This window comes from Bos indicus x Bos taurus, chromosome X (genome assembly GCF_003369695.1).
Source record: "Bos indicus x Bos taurus breed Angus x Brahman F1 hybrid chromosome X, Bos_hybrid_MaternalHap_v2.0, whole genome shotgun sequence".
In the NCBI taxonomy this organism is placed as follows: Eukaryota; Metazoa; Chordata; class Mammalia; order Artiodactyla; family Bovidae; genus Bos; species Bos indicus x Bos taurus.
Genome location: NC_040105.1, coordinates 103,441,066 through 103,467,986, shown reverse-complemented (window position 1 = coordinate 103,467,986; position 26,921 = coordinate 103,441,066).

Sequence of the window (26,921 nt, the reverse complement as noted above, 5' to 3'; positions counted from 1 at the left end):
TGAAGATCCAATACTGAATAAATGGTTATTATATTATAATGATATTTTATAGAGTCAGAAAATAGGTGCTTATTTTCAAGATCTTAGCAATGATGATCCATGAAAAGTTTTGTTTCAACACATGTGGGTAGGGCTTACGTTTACTGTTTGCTATAGAACACAAGAAGGAACAATTTCTCTTTTTCAGTCCTGAACTAGATATTACACCAAGACTATATTCAGTAACTCATGGGTCTATCTACCCTAAGAACTGATAGAAAGCACTGGACTTCTAGTCATCATTTGTGTAGTCTCCAAGGCCTATATAAATCATCTTCTTGGGGGTCTTAATTCAACACTCAGCAGTTTACATGTTCTTAGTGAAACCAGTGATTCAGACACTATAAACTACCTGGTTGCTTCTCACTTATTTTCATATCCATTCCAGGTAGATAGAAGATTGTTATCAAGTAGCCATGAGGGGAATTGGGAAGAGTGTGAAATGCAATGAAGGCCTGGAAAAGAAAGAAACTCCACCTTACCCTCTATACAAAAAAAAAAAAAAAAGCAGAAAAGGAAATAGTTATTTACTTATTTGCCCGTCCAATTGCTATGTATCATAGAGTGTGAGAAATGCAAGTATTCAGGACTTTTTGTATTTCATTAGCTGTCCTTTATATTTATAAATATTTTTATTCTATCAACACAGATTATTCTGGAGGTTTATAATCAGTTTTGTAATAATGTCTTTTCCTATTTCTTTTCTTTTTTTTTTTTTGCTCCTCTTCTACACTAGTTTAATCTCTTTGCCAGTGACAATATTTTTTTCCTTCAAAAAGAATATACTTTTTCACCTATTAAATGGTACTGTACTTAAAAAAGATGAAGAAGAAGGATGTAGCAATTTAAATTGGTATTACCTGGAATAGATAACCTGGCTTTCAAATGTATTTGAAAGACATTAAGAAAGTACACCAGGCAATTGTAGGTTCATGTTCTACCCTGGGATGATGGGGTCTCCTGATAGGTATACTGTCAACACAAATTGTCTGTATCCAGTGGAATTTAATCTCCCTAGCAGTTTGTTTGCCAGGGTTATCTCTAGCTATAACAATTTTCCTCTTAAAAATGATTTTCTAGCAATTTTATGCTGAATTCATAAAATGGCCATGTTATTTCTGATTGCATATAGTCATTATAAAGTCTCTTATGAAACATCTTAGGAGGAAATAACTTATGAAATCATCAATAATGATACGATCTCCTCCTAAATTCAGGATGGGATTACCTCTTGGTTAACAGGTAAGATGGGAGAAATATCAGTAACCTCAGATACGCAGATGACACCATCCTTATGGTAGAAAGTGAAGAACTAAAGAGCCTCTTGATGAAACTGAAAGAGGAGAGTGAAAAAGTTAGCTTAAAACACAACATTCAGAAAACTAAGATCATGGCATTCGGTCCCATCACTTCATGGCAAATAGATGGGGAACAATGGAAACAGTGAGAGACTATTTTTGTGGCTCTAAAATCACTGCAGTTTGTGACTGCAGCTATGAAATTAAAAGATGCTTGCTCCTTGGAAGAAAAGTTATGAGCAACCTAGACAGCCTATTAAAAAGCAGACAGATTACTTTTCCACAAAGGTCCATCTACACAAAGGTATGGTTTTTCCAGTAGTCATGTATGGATGTGAGAGTTGGACAATAAGGAAAGCTGAGTGCCAAAGAATTGATGCTCTTGAACTGTGATGTTGGAGAAGACTCTTGAGAGTCCCTTGGACTGCAGGAAGATCCAACCAGTCCATCCTAAAGGAGATCAGTCCTGGGTGTTCATTGTAAGGACTGATACTGAAGGTGAAACTCCAATACTTTGATCACCTGATGCTAAGAACTGACTCATTTGAAAAGACCCTGATGCTGGGAATGACTGAAGGCAGGAGAAGGGGACAATGGACATGAGTTTGAGTAACCTCCAGGAGTTGGTGATGGACAGGGAAGACTGTCATACTGCAGTCCATGGGTTCACAAAGAGTCAGACATGACTGTGCAATTGAACTGAACTGAAACAATAGAAAGATATTGGTGGACTTAGGGGAACAAAGCAACTAACCAGCTTTAGAGAAAATTGCATTACCGTTCTCCTGCATAGAAATATCATTCCTATAAGCTTAATTCAGAGGGGGGAAGTAAACTATACTTGGATCTACATTTGAAAGAATGCAAACTTCAGCTGGTGTGCTTGTAAGACATTAGCTCACCAGTTTATTGTTTTAAAATAGTGTTAAATCTTCATGTATTTATCTTGAATACTTTACTACATCACAAGATTTCAATACAGGATTATATCTGATGTCTCATATTCAAATATCAATTTTATCCAGAATATATAAAAATGCCTACAAATAATTATAAAAAGACATACAGTGCAATGCAAAATAGGCAAAAGACTTGAACAAACAGTTCACAGAATATATAAATACCCAATAAACATGAGCAATTGCTTAATATCATTATTTACTGTGAAAAGCAGAAATCAATATTATAAAAAGATGCCATCAATATGCACCAGAATAACTAAAATTTAAAAAAATACTAAATTGGTGAGGATATGACAAAATAGGAATTCTAACAGACTGGTTGCTTGTAGGTATATAAACTGCTACAATCTTGGAAGGCTGTTTGGCAGTCTGCACTAAAACACAATAATGTAATTCCTTGTTTACTTTTTTAATCTAAGAGCAATGAAAATATCAATTCACAAAAGATTTGTGTATCAGACTGGTTCACAATAGCTCATACCTGGGAAAGAAACAGTATTTATCAACAGAATGTATAGACAAATTTTCAAATCAAAAACAAATACTGACAAAAATACAGCAACATAAATTAATTCCAAAAATATTATGTTAAGCTAAAGCAGCAAACTACAAATCATAGTATGTAATTCCATTTATCTGAAAGTCAAGGAAAAGCAAAAACTAAACCAATAAAAATCAGAAGGTAGTTGTCTTGTGGAGATGGTGAAGATGGACTGGATGGAAAATGAAAGAATATTTAGGGTGATAGAAATGTTACATATCTTGTTTTTGTTGTTGGATACATGAGTATACATATTCATAAAAATTCAGACTTGAACAACTGAGATGTATTAATTTTATTGTAGCCAGATATTTAACATTAAAAATAAATTATATATATATATATATATATTTAAAATAAAATAAGAGGGGGAAATGGGGACTTATTAGTCAGAGTATAAAGTTTCTGTTACATAAGTACTAGAGATCTATTACACAGCACAGTGTGTGTGTGCTAAGTCACTTCAGTCATGTCGGAATCTTTGTGACCCCATGGACTATAGTCCACTGGGCTCTTCTGTCCATGGAATTTTTCAGGCAAGAATACTGGAGTGGGTTGCCATTCCTTCCTCCAGAGGATCTTCCTGACCCAGGGATCGAACCCATGTCTCTTATGCCTCTTGCATTTTCAGGTGGGTGCTTTACCACTAGTGCCATATAGGAAGCCCGACACAACACAGTACCTACATTTAATATTGTGTTATATGCTTGAAATTTTTCTAAGAGGGTAGATCTTGTGTTAAGTTTTATAACAAAAAGCAATAATAATAATAATAATAATAATAAATAAGAGGTCAGGGGGAAACTTTTTGAGGTAACTTTTCGAGGCTATGCCACAAGTTTATGGCATAGCCTGTAGTGAGGGTTTCATGAGTATATACTTATCTTCAAACTCACTAAATTGATACATTATTTATATAAAAATTTTTGCATGTCAAAAAAATGGAAAAAATCTATTTCTTCTGTCTATTCCAATATCAATTTTCTTTGGTCTTTAACATAGCACAACAAATTAATTAAGAAACATACTTTTATTTCTTCTATCCAGCACTTTATTGTTGGCAAAATTTTTTTAAAGAGAATCCTATCCTTCTAAGAAACTTTATTTCATTTACTGTAAAAGTAATATATCCTCAGGGAAAAAATTTGAATGCTAGAGGAAAGTGTATAAAGAAAAAAGATCAACATTATCTTTCAAGTGCTAAATAAATATTTGGAATAAAAAATGAAAATAAATACAATATAATAAAATGACCATCTTAACCCAGAGTAAATATATATTCTAATATTTATGTGATCAAGATTTATTTATATATATATATACACACACAATCAACCAAGAATGATCACCCAAATATTATAATAGATAAATTTATTTTCATTTTCCTTCTTAAACCTGTCATTATAACACATAACATTTTAATAGCTTTATTAAAATATAATTTGATGTACTTCACCTCAGATTTAGAACATCTAAAATATTTTCAATTGCCCCAAAAAAGCCCCACACCACATAGCCATCACCTAACAATACATTCATTCCTCCTAGCTCAAGGCAACCACTAGTCTTTCTCTCTCAGTAGATTTGCTTATTCTGGACATTTCATATATATAGTATCATACAATACATGACCTACTGTTTAAAATTTCTTTCATTTAGTATATGTGTATTCAGTCACGTCGAACTCTTTGCAGACCTGTGGACTGTAGCCCAATAGGCTCCTCGGTCCATGGAATTTTCCAGGAAAGAATACTGGAGTGGGTTGCCATATCCTTCTCCAGGGGATCTTCCCAACCCTGGGATGGAACCCGTATCTCTTACATATCCTTCATTGGCAGGCAAGTTCTTTACCCTAGCACCACTTGGGAAGCCCCAACATATATATCACTTAGTTCATTTTTATGGTCATGTAAAATTCCATTGTATGGATATACCACAATTCTTTTTTCATCACTTTATGGATATTTAAACTATTTACACATTTTTGCTATTGTGAATACTGCCAGTATGAACACTTATGTACAAATATTTATTTGAACAACTCTTCAAATCTTTAGGAGTGGAATTGCTAGGTCATAAGGTAACTTGATGTGTAACATTTTGAGGAACTGCCAGACTGTTTTCAAAGTGACTTCAACATTTTTAATCCGAAATGTCAATGTATGTGGGTTCTAATTTCTCCACATTCTTACTAACATTTGCTATCATCTGTGTTTTTAAAATTAAAACCATACTACTTGGTATGATTTGGTATCTTCTTGTGGTTTAGGTTTGCATTTCTTTCATGGCTAATCATGCTGAGTAAATTTTCATGTGCTTAATCTTTGGTTGTCTATCTTCTTTGGAGAGCTATTAATTCATACCATTTGACCACTTTAGTCTTTTTATTATAGAGTTTAACTTGAGTTGGAGTGAGGGTGATCAGGGCTCCAGTATCCTCAACCTTTTGTGACTGGAATAGAGTCTCTATACTTAGGTTATGGTCTGGGTGGAGGAATTGGGCTTTACCCTCTTGGCTACATTCACCAGAAATTTTATCTATTCACCTTGGAGGGACTTAGAATGCCTGGAAGCCTACCCCTCCTGATAAGACATGTTAATTTCCTAGGGCTGCCATAACAATATACCACAAACTGAGTAGCTTAAAATCACAGAAAGTTATTCTCTCACAGTTATGGTGGCCAAAAGTAATACAACCAAAATAATGGTAGGGCCATTCTCCCTCCAAAGTCCCTAAGGAAGATTCCTATCTTGCCTTTTCCTTGTTGCTGATGGTTGCCAGAAATTTTTGGCCTTCATTGGCTTGTAACTGTGCTACCCAAATTGGTGCTTTTTACACCACAGGGCCTTCTTCCTTGTCCTCTTTATATCTGTATAACAAATCCTCCTCTCATAAGGACACAAGTGATGAATTAGCACGCACCCTATTCCAGGTGGACCTTACATTAATTTAATTACACCTGCAAAGACTAAGTCCAAACAAGGTAACTTTTAGAGGTAGCAGGGACTAAGGACTTGAATATATCATTATTAAGGGACACAATCCAACCAATAGCCCTTAATGAGGAGGTTAGGGTATAGTGAGAACTGTCTTCTTACCCAAACACACCCAGAGGGAATTTCTCTCAGTTGACCTAGGGATAGGGAACTGGCCATGACCCTAATGTGATAAATTCTCAGTATTCTTACTGAGTTTTAGTAAATTTTCTTGAACTTTTTTTAATTTTTCATTTATTGTATGGCATTTGAACAATTCCCAGATATGTTAAATTTTTTGAGTATTTTTAACTAGTTTTGCTTGCTTCCCTAAGGATCAGGTTATGGAACTCCTTGTACTATCATTCTAGAAGGAGAATTTCCCAATAAACAGCATTTTAAACCATTTTCTGTGTGAAAGGAACTATCAATTTTATTATTTATAATAATTGAGACTTCACCACTATCCTATGAATTAAATATAATTATTAACTCAATTTTATACACAAGTAAATATTCATATTACAAACTAAATTTCTAAAGGTCCTATAGATTGTAGGTCCTAGATCATCCCCAAGAAAATAAATGCATAAAAACAAAACGGCTGTATGAAGAGGCCTTACAAATAGCTGTGAAAAGAAGAGAAGCCAAAAGCAAAGGAGAAAAGGAAGGATATACCCATTTGAATGGAGAGTTTCAAAAATAACAAGGAGAGATAAGAAAGCCTTCCTTAGCAATCAGTGCAAAGAAATAGAGGAAAACAATAGAATGGGAAAGACTACAGATCTCTTCAAGAAAATTAGAGATACCAAGGGAATATTTCATGAAATGATGGGCTCAATAAAGGATAGAAATGGTATGGACCTAACAGAAGCTGAAGATATTAAGAAGAGGTGGCAAGAATACATAGAAGAACTGTACAAAAGATCTTCATGACCCAGAAAATCACGAGGGTGTGATCAGTCACCTAGAGCCAGACATCCTGGAATGTGAAGTCAAGTGGGCCTTAGAAAGCATCACTACAAACAAAGCTAGTGGAGGTGATGGAATTCCAGTTGAGCTATTTCAAATCCTGAAAGATGATGCTGTGAAAGTGCTGCACTCAATATGCCAGCAAATTTGGAAAACTCAGCAGTGTCCACAGGACTGGACCCATCTCACATGCTAGTAACAGAGAAGGCAATGGCACCCCACTCCAGTACTCTTGCCTAGAAAATCCCATGGGCGGAGGAGCCTGGTAGGCTGCAGTCCATGGGGTCACTAAGAGTCAGCCATGACTGAGTGACTTCACTTTCACTTTTCACTTTCATGCATTGGAGAAGGAAATGGCAACTCACTCCAGTGTTCTTGCCTGGAGAATCCCAGGGACGGGGGAGCCTGGTGGGCTGCCATCTATGGGGTCACACAGAGTTGGACACAACTGAAGTGACTTAGCAGTAGCAGCACACGCTAGTAAAGTAATGCTCAAAATTATACAAGCCAGGCTTCAGCAGTATGTGAACTGTGAACTTCCAGATGTTTAAGCTAGTTTTAGAAAAGGCAGAGGAACCAGAGATTAAATTGCCAACATCTGCTGGATTATTAAAAAAGCAACAGAGTTCCAGAAAAACGTCTATTTCTGCTTTATTGACTATGCCAAAGCCTTTGTGTGACAATAAACTGGAAAATTCTGAAAGAGATGGGAATACCAGACCACCTGACCTGCCTCTTGAGAAACTTGTATGCAGGTCAGGAAGCAACAGTTAGAACTGGACATGAAAGAATTCTAGCAATCAGAATCCAACAACACATTAAAAAGATCGTACACCATGACCAAGTGGGCTTTATCCCAGGGATGCAAGGATTCTTCAATATCCGCAAATCAATCAATGTAATACACCACATTAACAAATTGAAAAATAAAAACCATATGATTATCTCAATAGATGCAGAAAAAGCCTTTGACAAAATTCAACATCCATTTATGATAAAAACTCTCCAGAAAGCAGGAATAGAAGGAACATACCTCAACATAATAAAAGCTATATATGACAAACCCACAGCAAACATTATCCTCAATGGTGAAAAATTGAAAGCATTTCCTCTAAAGTCAGGAACAAGACAAGGGTGCCCACTTTCACCATTACTATTCAACAGAGTTTTGGAAGTTTTGGCCACAGCAATCAGAGCAGAAAAAGAAATAAAAGGAATCCAAATGGGAAAAGAAGAAGCAAAACTCTCACTATTTGCAGATGACATGATCCTCTACATAGAAAACCCTAAAGATTCCACCAGAAAATTACTAGAAATAATCAATGACTATAGTAAAGTTGCAGGATATAAAATCAACACACAGAAATCCCTTGCATTCCTATACACTAATAATGAGAAAACAGAAAGAGAAATTAAGGAAACAATTCCATTCACCATTGCAACGGAAAGAATAAAATACTTAGGAATATATCTACCTAAAGAAACTAAAGACCTATATATAGAAAACTATAAAACACTGGTGAAAGAAATCAAAGAGGACACTAATAGATGGAGAAATATACCATGTTCATGGATTGGAAGAATCAATATAGTGAAAATGAGTATACTACCCAAAGCAATTTATAGATTCAACGCAATCCCTATCAAGCTACCAACAGTATTCTTCACAGAGCTAGAACAAATAATTTCACAATTTGTATGGAAATACAAAAAACCTCGAATAGCCAAAGCGATCTTGAGAAAGAAGAATGGAACTGGAGGAATCAACCTACCTGACTTCAGGCTGTACTACAAAGCCACAGTTATCAAGACAGTATGGTACTGGCACCAAGACAGAAATATTGATCAATGGAATAAAATAGAAAGCCCAGAGATAAATCCACGCACATATGGACACCTTATCTTTGACAAAGGAGGCAAGAATATACAATGGATTAAAGACAATCTCTTTAACAAGTGGTGCTGGGAAATCTGGTCAACCACCTGTAAAAGAATGAAACTGGACCACTTTCTAACACCATACACAAAAATAAACTCAAAATGGATTAAAGATCTAAACGTAAGACCAGAAACGATAAAACTCCTAGAAGAGAACATAGGCAAAACACTCTCCGACATACATCACAGCAGGATCCTCTATGACCCACCTCCCAGAATATTGGAAATAAAAGCAAAAATAAACAAATGGGACCTAATTAACCTTAAAAGCTTCTGCACATCAAAGAAAACTATTAGCAAGGTGAAAAGACAGCCTTCAGAATGGGAGAAAATAATAGCAAATGAAGCAACCGACAAACAACTAATCTCAAAAATATACAAGCAACTCCTACAGCTCAACTCCAGAAAAATAAACGACCCAATCAAAAAATGGGCCAAAGAACTAAATAGACATTTCTCCAAAGAAGACATACAGATGGCTAACAAACACATGAAAAGATGCTCAACATCACTCATTATCAGAGAAATACAAATCAAAACCACTATGAGGTACCATTTCACGCCAGTCAGAATGGCTGCGATCCAAAAGTCTACAAATAATAAATGCTGGAGAGGGTGTGGAGAAAAGGGAACCCTCTTACACTGTTGGTGGGAATGCAAACTAGTACAGCCACTATGGAGAAGAGTGTGGAGATTCCTTCAAAAACTGGAAATAGAACTGCCTTATGATCCAGCAACCCCACTGCTGGGCATACACACTGAGGAAACCAGAAGGGAAAGAGACACGTGTACCCCAGTGTTCATCACAGCACTGTTTATAATAGCCAAGACATGGAAGCAACCTAGATGTCCATCAGCAGATGAATGGATAAGAAAGCTGTGGTACATATACACAATGGAGTATTACTCAGCCATTAAAAAGAATACATTTGAATCAGTTCTAATGAGGTGGATGAAACTGGCGCCTATTATACAGAGTGAAGTAAGCCAGAAGGAAAAACATAAATACAGTATACTAACGCATATATATGGAATTTAGAAAGATGGTAACAATAACCCGGTGTACGAGACAGCAAAAGAGACACTGATGTATAGAACAGTCTTATGGACTCTGTGGGAGAGGGAGAGGGTGGGAAGATTTGGGAGAATGGCAATGAAACATGTAAAATATCATGTAGGAAACGAGTTGCCAGTCCAGGTTCGATGCACGATGCTGGATGCTTGGGGCTGGTGCACTGGGACGGCCCAGAGGGATGGTATGGGGAGGGAGGAGGGAGGAGGGTTCGGGATGGGGAACACATGTATACCTGTGGCGGATTCATTTTGATATTTGGCAAAACTAATACAATTATGTAAAGTTTAAAAATAAAATAAAGTAGAAAAAAAAAAAGAATAGACTGGTACCAAGTTGGAAAAAGGGTACATCAAGGCTGTATATTGTCACCCTGCTTATTTAACTTTTATGGAGGGTACATAATGAGAAACGCTGGGCTGGAGGAAGCACAAGCTGGAATCAAGATTACTGGATAACCTCAGATATGCAGATGACATCACTCTTATGTCAGAAAGTGAAGAAGAACTAAAGAGCGTCTTGATGGAAGTGAAAGAAGAGAGTTAAAAATTTGGCTAAAAGTTCAACATTCAGAAAATGAAGATCATGGAATCTGGTCCCATCACTTCATGGCAAATAGATGGGGAAACAGTGGACACAGTGTCAGACTTTATTTTTCTGGGCTCCAAAATCACTGTAGATGGTGATTGTAGCCATGAAGTTAAAAGACGCTTGCTCCTTGGAAGGAAAGTTTTGACCAACCTAGACAGCATATTGAAAAACAGAGATATTGCTTTGCCAACAAAGGTCCGTCTAGTCAAGGCTATGGTTTTTCCAGCGGTCATGTATGGATGTGAGAGTTGAACCATAAAGAAGGATGAACATCAAAGAACCTATGCTTTTGAACTGTAGTGTTGGAGAAGACTCTTGAGATTCCCTTGGGCTGCAGGAAGATCCAACCAGTCCATCCTAAAGGAGATCAGTCCTGGGTGTTCATTGGAAAGACTGATGCTGAAGCTGAAACTCCAATACTTTGGACACCTGATGTGAAGAGCTGACTCATTGGAAAAGACCCTGACGCTGGGAAAGATTGAGGGCATGAGGAGAAGGGGATTACAGAGGGTGAGATGGTTGGATGGCATCACTGACTCAATGGAGATGGGTTTCGGTGGACTCCAGGAGTTGGTGATGGACAGGGAGGCCTGGCGTGTTGCAGTTCATGAGCTGGCAAGGAGTAGGACAGGACTGAGTGCCTGGACTGAATGGAACTGATAGATTGTAAGTGTTGGAGTCAAAACTTTGACCAAGGTATATCTAAATTTGAGGCTGCTGTCTTTAAAAACTATATCTTAAACCCTTACATAGTGTTGAAGCTAAATAACTCCTTTGATTTTATATAGATAAACTTGTAAATCTTTAACTTCTATAGATTTTTATATGTAATAACAGGAGCTAATAAGCTATTGCTATTTTCATTATTTCAAAAATCATAATAAAAATCATAGACTTTCACATATTATGACAGCACAGGCCAATAATATCCTAGTAAAGTGGTTCTCAGAAAAATCTTTGATTTATTTCTGTCCTTTTTGTGATACAAATTCTCCTATGATGGTCGATTTCAAGCCCCCAATGCAGCATTACTAAAGGAAGTTGGGAAGAGATGTGCACCACTGGCAGTCTAACTGAATTTCAAGTTTCTTTGCTTTAGAAGCATAGTAACATCCCTCAACAGCATTATTTACCTAAAGCTAATATGACTCTCTGATAGGAACTTACAGGTGATTAATATAAATACAGAAAAAAAAAATCACTACTCTAAAGTGCTATTTATTAGATAAAAATTTATGTGTACATATATGTCACCTATGACCAAAATTATCAGATTTCTTCATGAAAAATTTGGAACCATTAACACTAAAATTTCTTTGTGATTTTTAGATACCAGTTTTATATGTGATATCTGTTTTGCAAAGATTTTCTCCCACTCTGTGACTTGTCTTTACATTTTCTTAGCAATGTGTTTTTCAAGCATAAGTTTTAAATTTTAATGAAGTTCAAGTTATCAAAATTTTGGCCACAAATTACAACTATTTACTGAACAACTACTGATGAGAAAGACCACAACCTAGCAGAAAAGATCTACAATTAAAGATGTAAAGAAGAAACTACAAACAAGAAAGGTAGCATGCGTGGAGTGGTGGTATACGCAAATATTCCTGGGTGGAGTACCCACAAATGGAGAATAATTTAGATTGCAGAGTTTCTCCCCAAGAAGCAACAGGTCTGAGCCCCACATTGGTATCCACAGCACAGGAATCCTGGGCCAGAATGATGAGCCCCTAGAATATTTGACTTTGAAGGCAGTTAGGCTTATTTTGAGGAAACTCAAGGGCTGGTAGGAAAAAGAGACTCCACTCTTTAAGGGCACACACAAAATTCCATACCCCAGGACTCAGAGCAGAGGCAGTAACTTTAAATGAACTTGGGTCAGACTCCCCTCCTCATCTTAGAGAGGCTTCTGGAAAGGCAGGAGGCAACTGGAACTTATCTTGAGATATTGACACTAGTGACAGCCATCTGTGGGACTCATTCTACCTCATGGACAATGGTATTGGAAAGAACCATTTTGGAATCTTCCATCTTAGCACTGGGACCCAATCCTGCTTACTGGCCTGCTGGCACTAATACTAGTACACCTTAGGCCAAGCAACAATCTGGGCAGGGACATGGCCCCATCCACCACCAAGGAGGCTGCCTTAAGACTCCCTGAACCCACAGCCACCTTGAGACATGGCTCTATGTACCACAGGACCCAGGACTCAGCACCATACACCAGTGTGCAGGTACTAACTGCAGGACTCAGCTCACCAACCAGTGGACAGACATCAGCCCTGTCCCACCAGTGGATTGACACACTACCTCTGGAAAGCTAAAGACCCTGTACCCAGAGACTACAACCCAGCTCTGCCTACCAGTGAGCTGGCACTAGGCCCTGAAACCCCTGGGCCTCAGCTCCACTCACCAGAGGGGTGGCACTAGTCCTGGGACCAGCATCACATACCAGTGGTCAGGTACCAGCCCCAGGACCCCTGTGCTCTGGCCATACCCACCAGCCACAGGACCATTGCAGCACCACAGCTTATCTTGTCAGGAACCAACTCTGCCCACAAGCAGACACTAACCAGCTAAGACTGGATCCTTGGATTCTTGAATTACTCAGAAACTGCTCCCACTGACCAGCCAGCTGACACAAGCTACATGACACACTGGACTCCACAGTGTGCCAGGTCAAGAACCAGCCCCACCCACCAGAGGCAACACCAAATTCAGGAAACTGAAGGCTCTGCAGCCAGAGATCCCAGGACCAGAATCCACACAACAGTTAAGAAACACTGGCCTCAGAAACCCTGGGGCTTTAGTACCAACCTAAAATTGTCTAATACAAGCTCTGGGATCCCTGGGCCCTGGAGCCAGAGACTCCAAGTCCAAGCTCTACCTTAAAGTGGGCTGATACTACCCAAAGACCTAGCTTCACCCACTGGTAAGCAGGAATAAGTCCTAGGATCCCTTGAGTCCAAACCCCACCCACCAGCAGGCAGACACCAGGCCCAGGACCACTAAAATCCAACAGATTATCTTGTTAGGACCAGACAACAAACTAGGAGGCCAGTGCCAACCTTATAATCTTCCAGGCCCTGGCCCTGCCTACCAACAGGCAAACACCAGCACTAGGACACTCAGAGTCATTATCTCCAAGATCTAGCCACCCACCTCCCCAAGTGGACTGACAACAGATTCAGGACAAAGAGCCCTGTAGCTAGGAACCCTGAAACACAATTGGAAGCATGACTTAACCAGCATTAGCCTGGGGCCCATGGGCCTCAACCCCCGTTCAACAGCAGAATAGCACCAGCCTTAGGGACACTCTTGAGCTGCAGCCAGCCATGTCAGGAACTGGCTTTACCCAAGGGTAAGTTGAAGCTAGTGAAAGGTTGTTGCTGAGCCATGAAGGATGATGGGATCCTTGGCCTCCAGAGGAGAGGAATTTAATCCAGGGCCAGTGACAAGGTTTGATTGCTCAGAGCTTTTGTGTGATAAAGTTTTATTAAAGTATAAAAGAGACAGAGAAAGCTCCTGACATAAACATCAGAAGGGGGCAGAAAGAGTGCCCCCCCTGCTAGTCTTTACCAGTATGTTATATAGGTACCAGCAGGCTGTTGATTAGAGAAAGGAAATGTCCCCAAACTCAGAGACTGACACCAGGCCCCTCACCACCAACATGCATTTTGAGATAACATAGGCACAAGGTATGTTGTCCCAGGCCATAAAATTAGTGACATGAATCTTGAAGAAAGGCATGTTTCCAAGCAGACATAATATTTAACATAAGATTTTAACATAACTATGTTAATAAGTCATTAACATAGTTTAAGAGAACATTTGCATGAGTAAAACGTACTAGTTTGTCAAGTTGGTTCTGAGTCTTAGGTGAACTGACTTGAAGAAACACAAGAGTCTAGGGTAAATACATTGTTCATTAACATCGCTTTAGAAGAACATTTCCATAAGAAAACCCATTGGTTAGCTCATGGTTTGAGAAAAATTAAGTTTAGGTAGAACCCGGTGTCCTCATGGCAACATAGAATTTTAAAAGAAACCTCCTTTTAATTTTGTATAGAGAAGAGGAAAAAAAAACAAAACAAAAAAACAAAAACTGACACTTGTAGTTTGTTTCCTCCTGCCGCTTAAAAGAGAGATAAAAAACATCTGATACTCACAGCCTATTTCCTTCATTTGGAGACCCTTAGCCTTCCTTTCAGAGAAGGTGATGGCACCCCACTCCAGTACTCTTGCCTGGAAAACCCCATGGACGGAGGAGCCTAATGGGCTGCAGTCCATGGGGTCGCAAAGAGTCAGACATGACTGAGCGACTTCACTTTCACTTTTCACTTTCATGCAATGGAGAAGGAAATGGCAACCCACTCCAGTGTTCTTGCCTGGAGAATCCCAGGGACAGTGGAGCCTGGTGGGCTGCCGTCCGTGGGATCGCACAGAGTCAAACACGACTGGAGCAACTTAGCAGCAGCAGCAGCAGCCTTCCTTTATGTTACCCTCTCACCAGATCAACCTATACCAGAATGCAGCTAAGCCCACCAGTGAGCCATCACTAGCCCTAGGATGCCCAGGGTTCCATAGCTAACCACTTTGTGACTCAGCCTGCCAATGAGCAGCCAGCTATTTGTGCACAAGGCAGAGTCTGGCAACAAACTGGTCCAGGAGCCAGACACACCTACCATACTGCACACAACAGAAGAACCAGTCCACCACACCAGAAGGACCCATGCAGCCCATACAAAATGCACATATAAAATATATCTCTCTGGTGACTAGAGGAGATTATACTGCTAGGATGCATAGGGCATTTCCTACAAAAAGATATTTCTCCAAGGTCAGGAAACATAACCAGCTTATCAAATACATAGAAATAAAAATAGTAAATTAGATAAAATGAGTAAATAAAGGAATGTGTATCAAATTAAGAAACAAGATAAAACCCAAGAAGGAGAACTAAATAGAAAAGGTCAATCTATTTAAAGTTGTTCAAATGAATGATTGTGAACATGATCACAAACTCAGGAGAATGGATGAACACAGAGATAAGTTTTTTAAAGAGTTGGGAGATACAAAGAAGGACAAAAGAGAACTAAGGAAGAGAACAACTGAAATGAAATATACAATGGGAAGCATCAAGAGTAGATTAAATGATACAAAGGAATAGATCAGTGAGCTGGAAGACAGGGTAGTGGAATCACTGAAGCTGAACAGAAAAAAAGGGGGAAAAAGGATAAAAAGAAATTAAGACAGTTCAAGAGACCTCTGGGACAACATCAAGCACAATAATATTCACACTGTAGGGCCCTCAGAAGGCGAAGAGAGAAAGAAAACATATTTGAAGACATAACAGTTGAAAAGTCCCTTGCCTGGGAAAGGAAGTGAAAGGTAAAAGGAAACAGACACCCAAGTCCAGGGAGGACAGAGAGTCTCAAACAGGGTCAACCCAAAAAGAACCACACCAAGACATATTATCATTAAAGTGGCAAATCTTAATAATAAAAATAAAAGTAAAATATTAAAATTGGCAATGGAAAAGTAACAAGTCACATTCTAGACTAGTGGCTGACTTTACAGTAGAAACTCTGCAGGCCAGAAGGGAGTGGCAAGATATATTTAAAAAGTAATGAAAGTAACGAAAAGTACTGAAAGAGAAGGTGATGAAAGAGAAAAACCTACAACCAAGAACACTCTAACCAGCAAGGATTTCATGCAAATTTGATAATCAAAAGCTTTACAGACAAGTAAAGCTAAAACAGTTCAGCACCATTAAGCCAGCTTCACAAGAAACGTTAAAGGGACTTCTCTAAGCTAAAAAGAAAAGGCCACAACTAGAAACATGAAATTAGGAAAGGAAAAAGTTCATTGGTAAAGGCAGATACACAATAAAGGCAGTAAATCAACCACATACCAAGCCAGGAGAAAGGTTAAATGACAAAAGTAGTAAAATCACCTATACCTGTAATAAATACCTAAGGGATACACAAAACAAAATGGTGTAAAATATGATGGAAAAAACAGTAAACAGTGGAAGAGAGGAGTAAAAATATAGGGTTGTTGAAATGCATTCTGAATTAAGAGCTCAGCAAGTTAAAATAATTATATATAAGATTGCCAGGAGAATACTAGCAACCTTAGACATGCAGATGATACCACCCTAATGGCAGAAAGCAAAGAAGAACTAAAGAGCCTTTTGATGAGGGTGAAAGAGAAGAGTGAAAAAGCTGGCTTAAAATTCAACATTCAAAAAACTAAGAACATGACATCCACTCTGATCACTTCTTGGCAAATATATGGGGAAAAAAATTAAAACAGTAACAGACTTTATTTTCCTGGGCTCTGAAATCACTGTGTACGGTGACTGCAGCCACAAAATTAAATGATGCTTGCTCATTGAAAGAAAAGTTATGACAAATCTAAACAGAGTATTAAAAAGCAGAGACATTACTTTTCTGACAACGGCCTGTATAGTCAAAGCTATGGTTTTTCCAGTAGTCATATTTTAATGTGAGAGCTAGACCATAAAGAAGGCTAAGCAATAAAGAATTGATGGTTTCAAAATGTGGTGCTGGAGAAGACTCTTGAGAATCGCTTGGACAGCAAGGAGTTAAACCAGTCAAATCTACAGGAGATCAACTCAGAATATTCATTAGGAAGACTGATGCTGAAGCTGAAGCTCCAATACTTTGGCCACCTGATGCGAAGAACTGACTCACTTGAAAAGACCCTGATGCTGGGAAAGATGGAAGACAGGAGGAGAAGGGGATAACAGAGGAGGAGATGGTTGGATTGCTTCACCATCTCAATGGACATGAGTCTGAGAAAACTACAGGAGACAATGAAGGACAGGGAAGCCTGGAATGCTGCAGTTCATGGGGTCACAAACAGTTGGACACAACTTAGCAACTGAACTGAATGTGTGTGTGTGTGTAAACTTCATGATAATCACACCAAAATCTATAATAGATACACACACACACACACAAAAAGAAAGGAATCCAAGTACATCACTAAAGATAACACTAAACATGTGACTGAATATAGTCATCAAATTGCAAGGAAAGAGAGCAAAAGAATGAATAAAAACGTACCAAAAAAAAAAAAAAAAATCCCAAGATAATGAACAAAATGGCAATAGGTACATGCTATGAATAGTTACTTTAAATTTAAATAGAATAAAATTTCCAGTCAAAACATATAAACTGACTGAATGGATACAAAAGAAGACCCTTACATTTTCTTTCTACAAGAGACTCACTTCAGATCTAAGACACTTGCAGACTGAAAGTGAAGGGATGGAAAATGATATTCCAGCAAATGGAAATCAATTGAAAGTCAGGGTAGCGATACTTATATCAGACAAAATATACTTTAAAACAAAACCATAAAAAGAGACAAAGAAACACATTACATAATGATCAAGGAATCAATCCGAGAAGAAGATATAACAGTTATAAATATGTATGCACCCAACATAGGAGCACCACCTAAATATATAAAGCAAATACATACAGACATAAAGGAAGAAATTGATAAGAACACAGTAATAGTAGGGGACATTAACACTCCACTTACATCAATGAATAGATCAATTAGACAGAAATTCAACAAGGAAACATTGTTCTTAAATAACACATTAGATCAGACAGACTTTATATATATACATAGAACATTCCTTCTGAAGGCAGCAAAATATACATTCTTTTCAAGTACACACAAGAACATTCTCTAGTATAGATCATGTGTTATAGTAATAGGGAACAAAAGTCTCAGTATATTTAAGAAAATTGAAAATATATCAAGCATCTTTTCCAAACACAATATTATGAGAGTAGATGTCAACTGCAAGAAAAAAATGCAAAAATCACAAAAAGGAACGGGTAAACTATGTGCTACTAACCAGTGAATGGATCATTGAAGAAATCAAAGAGGAAATCAGAAAATATCTGGAGACAAAAGAAAACAAAAACCCAATGAATCAAAATCAATGAGACTCAACAAAACCAGTTCTAAGAAGGAAGTTTATAGTGATACAAGCTTACCTCAAGGAACAAGAAAAATTTCAAAAAAAAAAAAAAACTAACTAACCTTACACCTAAATGAATTTAAAGAAGAACAAACAAAATCCAAGGTTAGGATAAGGAAAAGAATCATAAAGATCAGAGCAGAAGTAAATGAAATAGAAATAAGTAAAAGCATTAGAAAAGACAAATAAAAATAAGAATTGGTTCTTTTTTAAATTTATTTATTTTAATTAGAGGTTAATTACTTTACAATATTGTATTGGTTTTGCCATACATCAACATGAATCTGCCACGGGTGTACACATGTACCCAATCCTGAACCCCCTCCCATCTCCCTCCCCATACCATCCCTCTGGGTCATCCCAGTGAACCAGCCCCAAGCTTCCTCTATCCTGCATCAAACCTGGACTGGCGATTCTTTTCTTATATGATATTGCCAGGAGCCAGCACGGGAGTTCCCACCCATGATAAGGTCATGCAGGAGAGCCCTGACAGGCAAGGCGAGTCAGGGCTCGAGGACCCCCCTGAATCTGCCTGGGCGTCTACCCCCAAACCAGAATCTGTCTGTTTTACTATTTAATGACTTTCACCAACTCTTCTGACATTAACGGGGGGCTATCCCCAACCACCTTTCTCTGAAGAAAATCAACGTAGAGCTCTAGTTAATTAGCCTCCTGGGCATAATAGGAGTGTTTCAACCCAAACCCCTCAGATGGCTTTCTAACTTGCCTGACAGGTTTACCGGACTCCTACAGTTACGCATACGATTGTTTACAGCCTCCCAACCTTGAGAGGCACGGGAAGCTTAAGATATTCAAATAGTATAGAGCCTCTTGGAGAGTTAGAAATTGTTAGAATAGAACTAGTAGAAGATTTCATTGTTGAGCCAATGCTTGCTGCCAAGTTTCCACATCCCCTGCATTGTGTCCTTGGGAGTATATTAATTAATATAGTTGATATATAGAAAAAAATTAGTAGTGCCTTGGTGCTAACAACTTTAGACCCTTAAGGTAATAAATTCTTAGCCTTGTTGTAAACCCACTGCACCTCTGCCCTATAGGAATGCAACTTTATCTAACACCTTCAGAGGATGGCACCAAACTTTAAAATAATTACTCTTAAAGAAAATAAGTCTTATGGTTGACAAACCTTTGTCAGAGTCATAAAATGTTAACAGGCCTTCTAGCCAGAAGATGATGTAAATCACCTAAACCATTTGTATACGATAAGTTTGCAGAAAAGAAAGCCTGGTCTCGATAAGGATCAAAGACTGCTGACTTTGCATGATTTTACACCCCCTATTATCCTCTATGCACAACTTAAGGTATATAAGCTCCCTTTGAAAATAAAGCTATGCGCCTTGCTCAAAGCTTGGTCTCCCCGTGTTGTTCTTTCTTGCTTCCTTTTCTCTCCTTTTCTTCTCTGTTCTTTCTTCAGGGTGATTGATCAGAGCATAGGGGCTCTCTGAGACCACCTACTTGCCTGGGCTTCTAAGATCCACTCAAGAAGGTGCCTAAGGTGGGGCACCTTCCACTACTCGAGAGGGCGCCTGTGTCATCCGTGGTCAGAGCAAACCTGATGTCACAGGTTTTATTGGCTTTCTGCATAAACCAGTTAGTTCACCTCTGTCTTTTTCCTTTTATCTATCCTTTAATCACCAATGCCATCCTCCCAAGGGAATCCTTGGATCCAACCGGGGCTGGACCCAAGTATGATATTATACATGTTTCAATGCCATTCTCCCAAGTCATCCCCCCTCCCTCTCCCACAGAGTCCAAAAGACTGTTCTATACATCTGTGTCTCTTTTGCTGTCTCGTATACAGGGTTATCGTTACCATCATTCTAAATTCCATATATATGCGTTAGTATACTTTATTGGTGTTTTTCTTTCTGGCATACTTCTTTGAAAAGACAAAATTGATAACATTTTAGCCAAACTCACCAAAAAAAAAAAAGTGAAAGTGAAGTCACTCAGTAATGTCCGACTCTTTGCGACCCCATGGACTGTAGCCTACCAGGCTCCTCTGTTCATGAGATTTTCCAGGCAAGAGTACTGGCGTGGGTTGCCATTTCCTACTCCAGGAGATCTTCCCGACCCAGGGATTGAACCCAGGAATCGAACCCAGGTCTCCCGCATTGTAGGCAAATGCTTTACTGTCTGAGCCACCAGGTAAAAACAAAAAAAGAGGTCCTAAATCAACACCAGGAATGAAAAAAAAGGAGTTATAGTTCACAATACAGAAATATGAAGGATCATGAGAGATCACTATTAAAAACAAAAACAACTATACACAAATACAATGAAAAAGCCAGAAGGAACAGACACATTTCTAAAAATGTAGAATTACCCAAGGCTGAACCAGGAAGAAACAGAAAATATGAACAGGTAAGTTACCAGTAATGAAATTGAATCAGTAATTAAAAATCCCCAACAGAAGTCAAGGACCTGTTGGCTTTGCAGATAAATTCTACCAAAGTTAATACCTCTTCTTCTCAAATTATTCAAAAAAATTGAAGAAGGAACATGTCCAAACTTATTCTTAAAGCACAGAAACACTCTGGTAGTCAAAACAAAGGTATAATTAAGAAAAAAATTACATGCAAGTATGGTTTTAACTCTGCAGATCAATCTATGTGACACACAACACTAACAAATTGAAAAACAAAAGTCTCTATGCTCATCCCTCTAGATATAGAAAAACTTCTTGAAAAAATTCAACATCCATTTATGATAAACATTCTTAACCATTTGGGTACAAGGAACACACCACAACATTATACAGACCATATAAAATAATCCCACAATTAACATTACACTCAATAGTGAAAAGCTCAAAGTATTTCCTCTAAGATTAGGAAAAAGAAAAGGATGCCCACTCACACCACTTTTATTCAATATACTGTTAGAATTCCTAGCCATAGCAGTGAGATAAAAGAAAGAAAGAAAATGAATACAAACTGAAAATTAACAAGTAAAATTGCTTGCAAATGACATGCTCCTACACACAGAAAATCCTAAAGAAACTACTAGAACTCATAAATGAATTCAATAAACTTGCAGAATACAAACTTAATGAAAATAAATCTCCTGAAATTCTATATACTAACAATGAATTATCAGAAAGTAAAATTAAGGAAACAGTCCCATTTACCATCACAAAAAGGAACAAAATACCTAGGAAGAAATCTAAGGAGGTAAGAGACCTGTACTTGAAAATCTATAAGACACTGATGAATAAAATCAAACATGACATAAAAAAATGGAAAGGTATATCAGGTTTTGGAGTGGAAGAATTAACATTGTTAAAATGACTGTACTATACAAAGCAATCTACAGATTCAAAGCAATCCTTATCAAAATACTGATGGTATTTTCCACAGAATTAGAACAAGTAATTTTTAAAATTGTATGGAAACAAAAAGGACCCCAAATAGCCAGACCTATATTGAGAAAGAAGAACAGAGCTGGAGATATCACACTCACTAACTTCAGACTACTATAAAGCTATAATAATCAAATTAGTATGGTACAGGCCCCAAAACGGACATATAGCTCAATGGAATAGGAAAGAGAGTTCAGAAGTAAGCCTACACACTTATGGTATATCTAGTCTATTACAAAGGAGACAAGATTATATAATGGGGAAAAGACAGTCTCTTCAATAAGTGGTGCTGAAAAAACTAGGCAGCTACAGATAAAAGAATGAAACCAGAACATTTTCTCACATGATATATAAAAATAAATTTTAAATGCATTAAACACTTAAATGTACGATCTGAAATCATAAAAAATCTAGGAAAAAACATAGATGGTACACTCTTTAACATATGTGTTAACAATATTTTTTGAATTTGTCACCTCAGCCAAGGAAAACAAAAACAAACAAATAGCGCTATGAGCTTGCAAACTTAGTCTCTTCAGTCTAGTCCTACTCTGTGCAACCCTATGGACTGTAGCGTGCCAGGCTCCTCTATACATGGGATTCTCCAGGTAAGAATACTGCAGTGGGTTGCTGTGTCCTCTTCTAGGGGATCTTACCAATCCAGGGATTGAACCTGTGTTTCTTACATCTCCTGCATTGGCAAGCAGATTCTTTACCCTTAGCACTACCTGGGAAGCCCTATATCAAACTTAAGAGCTTTTGAACAGGGAAGAAAATCATTAAGAAAACAAAAAGACAATCTACTGAATGGTAATAGACATTTTCTAGAGAAGGCAATGGAAACCCACTCCAGTCCTGTTGCCTGGAAAATCCCATGGACGGAGGAGCCTGGTAGGCTGCAGTCCATGGAGTCGGTAAGAGTCGGACACGACTGAGCAATTTCCCTTTCACTTTTCACTTTTCATGCACTGGGGAAGGAAATAGCAACCCACTCCAGTGTTCTTGCCTGGAGAATCCCAGGGACAGGGGAGTCTGGTGGGCTGCCGTCTATGGGGTCGCACAGTTGGACATGACTGAAGCAACTTAGCAGCAGCAGCAATAGACATTTTCAAATGATATGTCTGCTATGTCCAATATATATAAAAAGCTCATGCAACTCTATATCTAAAACAAACGGAGAGAGTAATATGGAAACTTTCATTACCATGTGTAAAATAAATAGTCAATGGAAATTTTCTGTATGACTCAGGGAACTCAAACAGGGGCTGTCTAGCAACCTAGAGGGATGGGATGGGGAGGGAGATGGGATGAAGGTTCAAGAGTGAGGAGACATGTATATATACCTTTGGCTGATTCATGTTGATATTTAGCAGGAAACAACAAAATTCTGTAAAGCAATTATCCTTCAATTTAAAAAAAATGAATAAAATCAGAAAAACAAACAAACAAGAAAAAGCAAAAAATAAAAAAGGCAGAAAATCTGAATAGACATTTTTCCAGAGAAGACATATAGATGACTAACAAGCATGTGAAAAGATGCTCAATATAGCTAATCATCAAAGAAATGAAAACCAAAACCACAATGAGATATTACCTCACATTTGTCAGAATAGCCATTATCAAAAAGAATACAACACATATTGGCAGGGATGTAGAAAAAAGGGAATTCTTGTACACTGTGGGTAGGAATGCAAATTGATACAGCCACTATGGGGATAGTATGGAGGTTTTTTAAAAACCTAAAAATAGATCCATCAGTTCCAATCCTACATATATATCCAAAGAAAACAAAAACAGTAATTCAAAAAGATTTATCAGTTCAGTTCAGTTCAGTGGCTCAGTCGTGTCCGACTCTTTGCGACCCCATGAATCGCAGCACGCCAGGCCTCCTTGTCCATCACCAACTCCCGGAGTTCACCCAGACTCACGTCCATCGAGTCAGTGACACCATCCAGCCATCTCATCCTCTGTCGTCCCTGTCTCCTCCTGCCCCCAATCCCTCCCAGCATCAGAGTCTTTTCCAATGAGTCAACTCTTCTCATGAGGTGGCCAAAGTACTGGAGTTTCAGCTTTAGCATCATTCCTTCCAAAGAACACCCAGGACAGATCTCCTTTAGAATGGACTGATTGTATCTCTTTGCAGTCCAAGGGGCTCTCAAGAGTCTTCTCCAACACCAGAGTTCAAAAGCATCAATTCTTCAGTGCTCAGCTTTCTTCACAGTCCAACGCTTACATTCATACATGGCTACTCCATTTCTTCTGAGGGATTCCGGCCCGTAGTAGTAGATATAATGGTCATCTGAGTTAAATTCACCCATTCAAGTCCATTTTAGTTCACTGATTCCTAGAATGCCAACATTCACTCTTGCCATCTCTTGTTTGACCACTTCCAATTTGCCTTGATTCATGGACTTGACATTCCAGGTTCCTATGCAATATTGCTTTTTACAGCATTGGACCTTGCTTCTATCACCAATCACATCCACAGCTGGATACTCTTTTTGCTTTGATTCCATCCCTTCATTCTTTCTGGAGTTATTTCTCCACTGATCTCCAGTAGCATATTGGGCACCTATTGATCTGGGGAGTTCCTCTTTCAGTATCCTATCATTTTGCCTTTTCATACTGTTCATGGGATTCTCAAGGCAAGAATACTGAAGTCATTTGCCATTCCCTCTCCAGTGGACCACATTCTGTCAGACCTCTCCACCATGACCTGCCCATCTTGGGTGGCCCCTCTGGCATGGCTTAGTTTCATTGAGTTAGACAAGGCTGTGGTCCTAGTGTGATTAGACTGACTAGTTTTCTGTGAGTATGGTTTCAGTGTGTCTGCCCTCTGATGCCCTCTTGCAACACCTACAATCTTACTTGGGTTTCTCTTACCTTGGGCGTGGGATATCTCTTCACAGCTGCTCCAGCAAAGCGCAGCCACTGCTCCTTACCTTGGACGAGGGGTAACTCCTCACCGCCGCCCCTTCTGACCTTGAATGTGGAATATGCACCCCTGTATTCATAGCGGCACTATTTACAATACATGGATGCAATCTAAGTGCCCATCAAATGATGGATAGAGAGCATGAGATATCTCTATCTCTATCTATCTATCTATTTATATATGTGTGTGTGTATATATATATATATAACACACACAAAATGTATATTACTCAGCCATAAAAAGAATAAAATTTTGGCATTTGCAACTACATGGACACACCTAGCTGGTATTATCTTAGTGAAATAAGTCAGAAAAAGACACATACTGTATGTTATCAGTTATATGTGGAATCTGAAAAATAAAACAAATGAATGAATATTTAAAAAAATATAGAAAACAAGTGGTTATCATGAGGAAAGAGAAGGAGGACAAGGTAAGATGTACAAACTACTTTGTAAAAAATAAATAAGCTACAAGGATACATTGTACATCAATATTATGAGATATTACATGTCATAATAACTTTAAAATATAATCTATTGAAATGTTAATAACTATGTTTTACACCTGAAACTAATATAATATTGTAATCAAGTATACTCAATTAAAAAGTTATCACTTTTTAAGGATCATGTTTTTGAAACTGTATCTAATAAGTTGTTTCTACACCCTAGGTCACCTACAATTTCTCCTATGTTATCCTCTAGGAAGTTTATACTTTTGCATTTCATGTTTAGTTTTTTATTCATTTTTAGTTATTTTTTGTGCATGGTTTAAAATCTGTGTCTCAATTAGTTAATTAACCTACTTTTTGTCTTCATTTCTTCCTTTCACTGTGGATGTTCAGTGGTTCCATCACAGTTTACTGAAAAGACTACACTTTTTCCATTAAATTGCCCTTGTTCCTTTGTCAAAGATCAGCTGACTATATTTCTAGGCTCTCTATATTATTCCATTGATCCATTTGTCTATTCTTTCAGCCACTTCAAGCATTTTCATTACTGTACCATTATGATAAGACTTGAAGTTGATTACTATCAACCTCTTAGTATTAGTATTCTACTTTTATCTTCTTCAATATTATTAGTATTCTACCTTTTTCTTTTTCAATATTGTGTTGGTTATTCTAGGTTGTTTGCTTTCCGTATAAACTTTGGGATCATTTTGTTAAAATACACACACACACGTACACACACATGTACACACACAAAATCTGGCTGGGATTTTGCATTATATCTATAAATCAAGGTGGGAAGATCAGATATCTTGATAACATGGAGTCTTCTATCCATGAAGATGAAATATCATTTATTTAGAATCATCTTTGATTTCTTTCATCAAAGTTTTGTAATTTTCCTTAAATAGACTATGTACATATTATGTTAGATTTATAACTAAGGATTTCATTTGGGGAGGTCAAACATAAATAGTATTATTATTTTTTTTTAATTTCTAATTCAAATTGCTCACTGTTGGCATATAAGGAAGCAATTTACTTTTATATATTAATCTTGTATCATTCATATTTGCTAGAGTCATTTACTAGTTCAATGAAATTGAGTCATTTCTTTGTGATTTTCTACATAGACATCAATGTCATCTTTGAACAATGAGTTTTTTAATTATAATAAAATATATGTAACATAAATTAATAAATTTAATAACTTTTAAGTATATAATTCAGTAGTGTTAACTATATTCATATTGTTGTACAATCACTCTCCAGAACTTTTCATCTTGCAAAACTGAAACTCTATAATCGTTAAACTGCAATTCCTAATTCCCCTGCCTCCAAACCCTGGCAACAACCTTTATACTTTCTATTTCTATGAATTTGACTACTCTAGGTAATTCATATAAGTGGAATCATATAGTATTTGTCTTTTTGTGGTTGGCTTAGTTCACTTAGCATAATGTCCTTAAAGATTTGTCCATAATATAAAACGTGTCAGAATTTTTAGTTTTAAGGGTGAATAATAGTGTGTCATATGTATATATCACTTTCTGTTTATCTAGTTATCTTTCAGTGAACATCAACATAGTTGTACAGATATCTCTTCAGGATCTTTGTATAAACACCAAGGATTTCAACAGGTATTAGAGTCTAAAATTTCCACTGGTGTCTTTTGTTTTTGTCTCCCCTTGTTACCTGGGGGTTTCTCTAGAGATTTCTAATATTGTCCGAG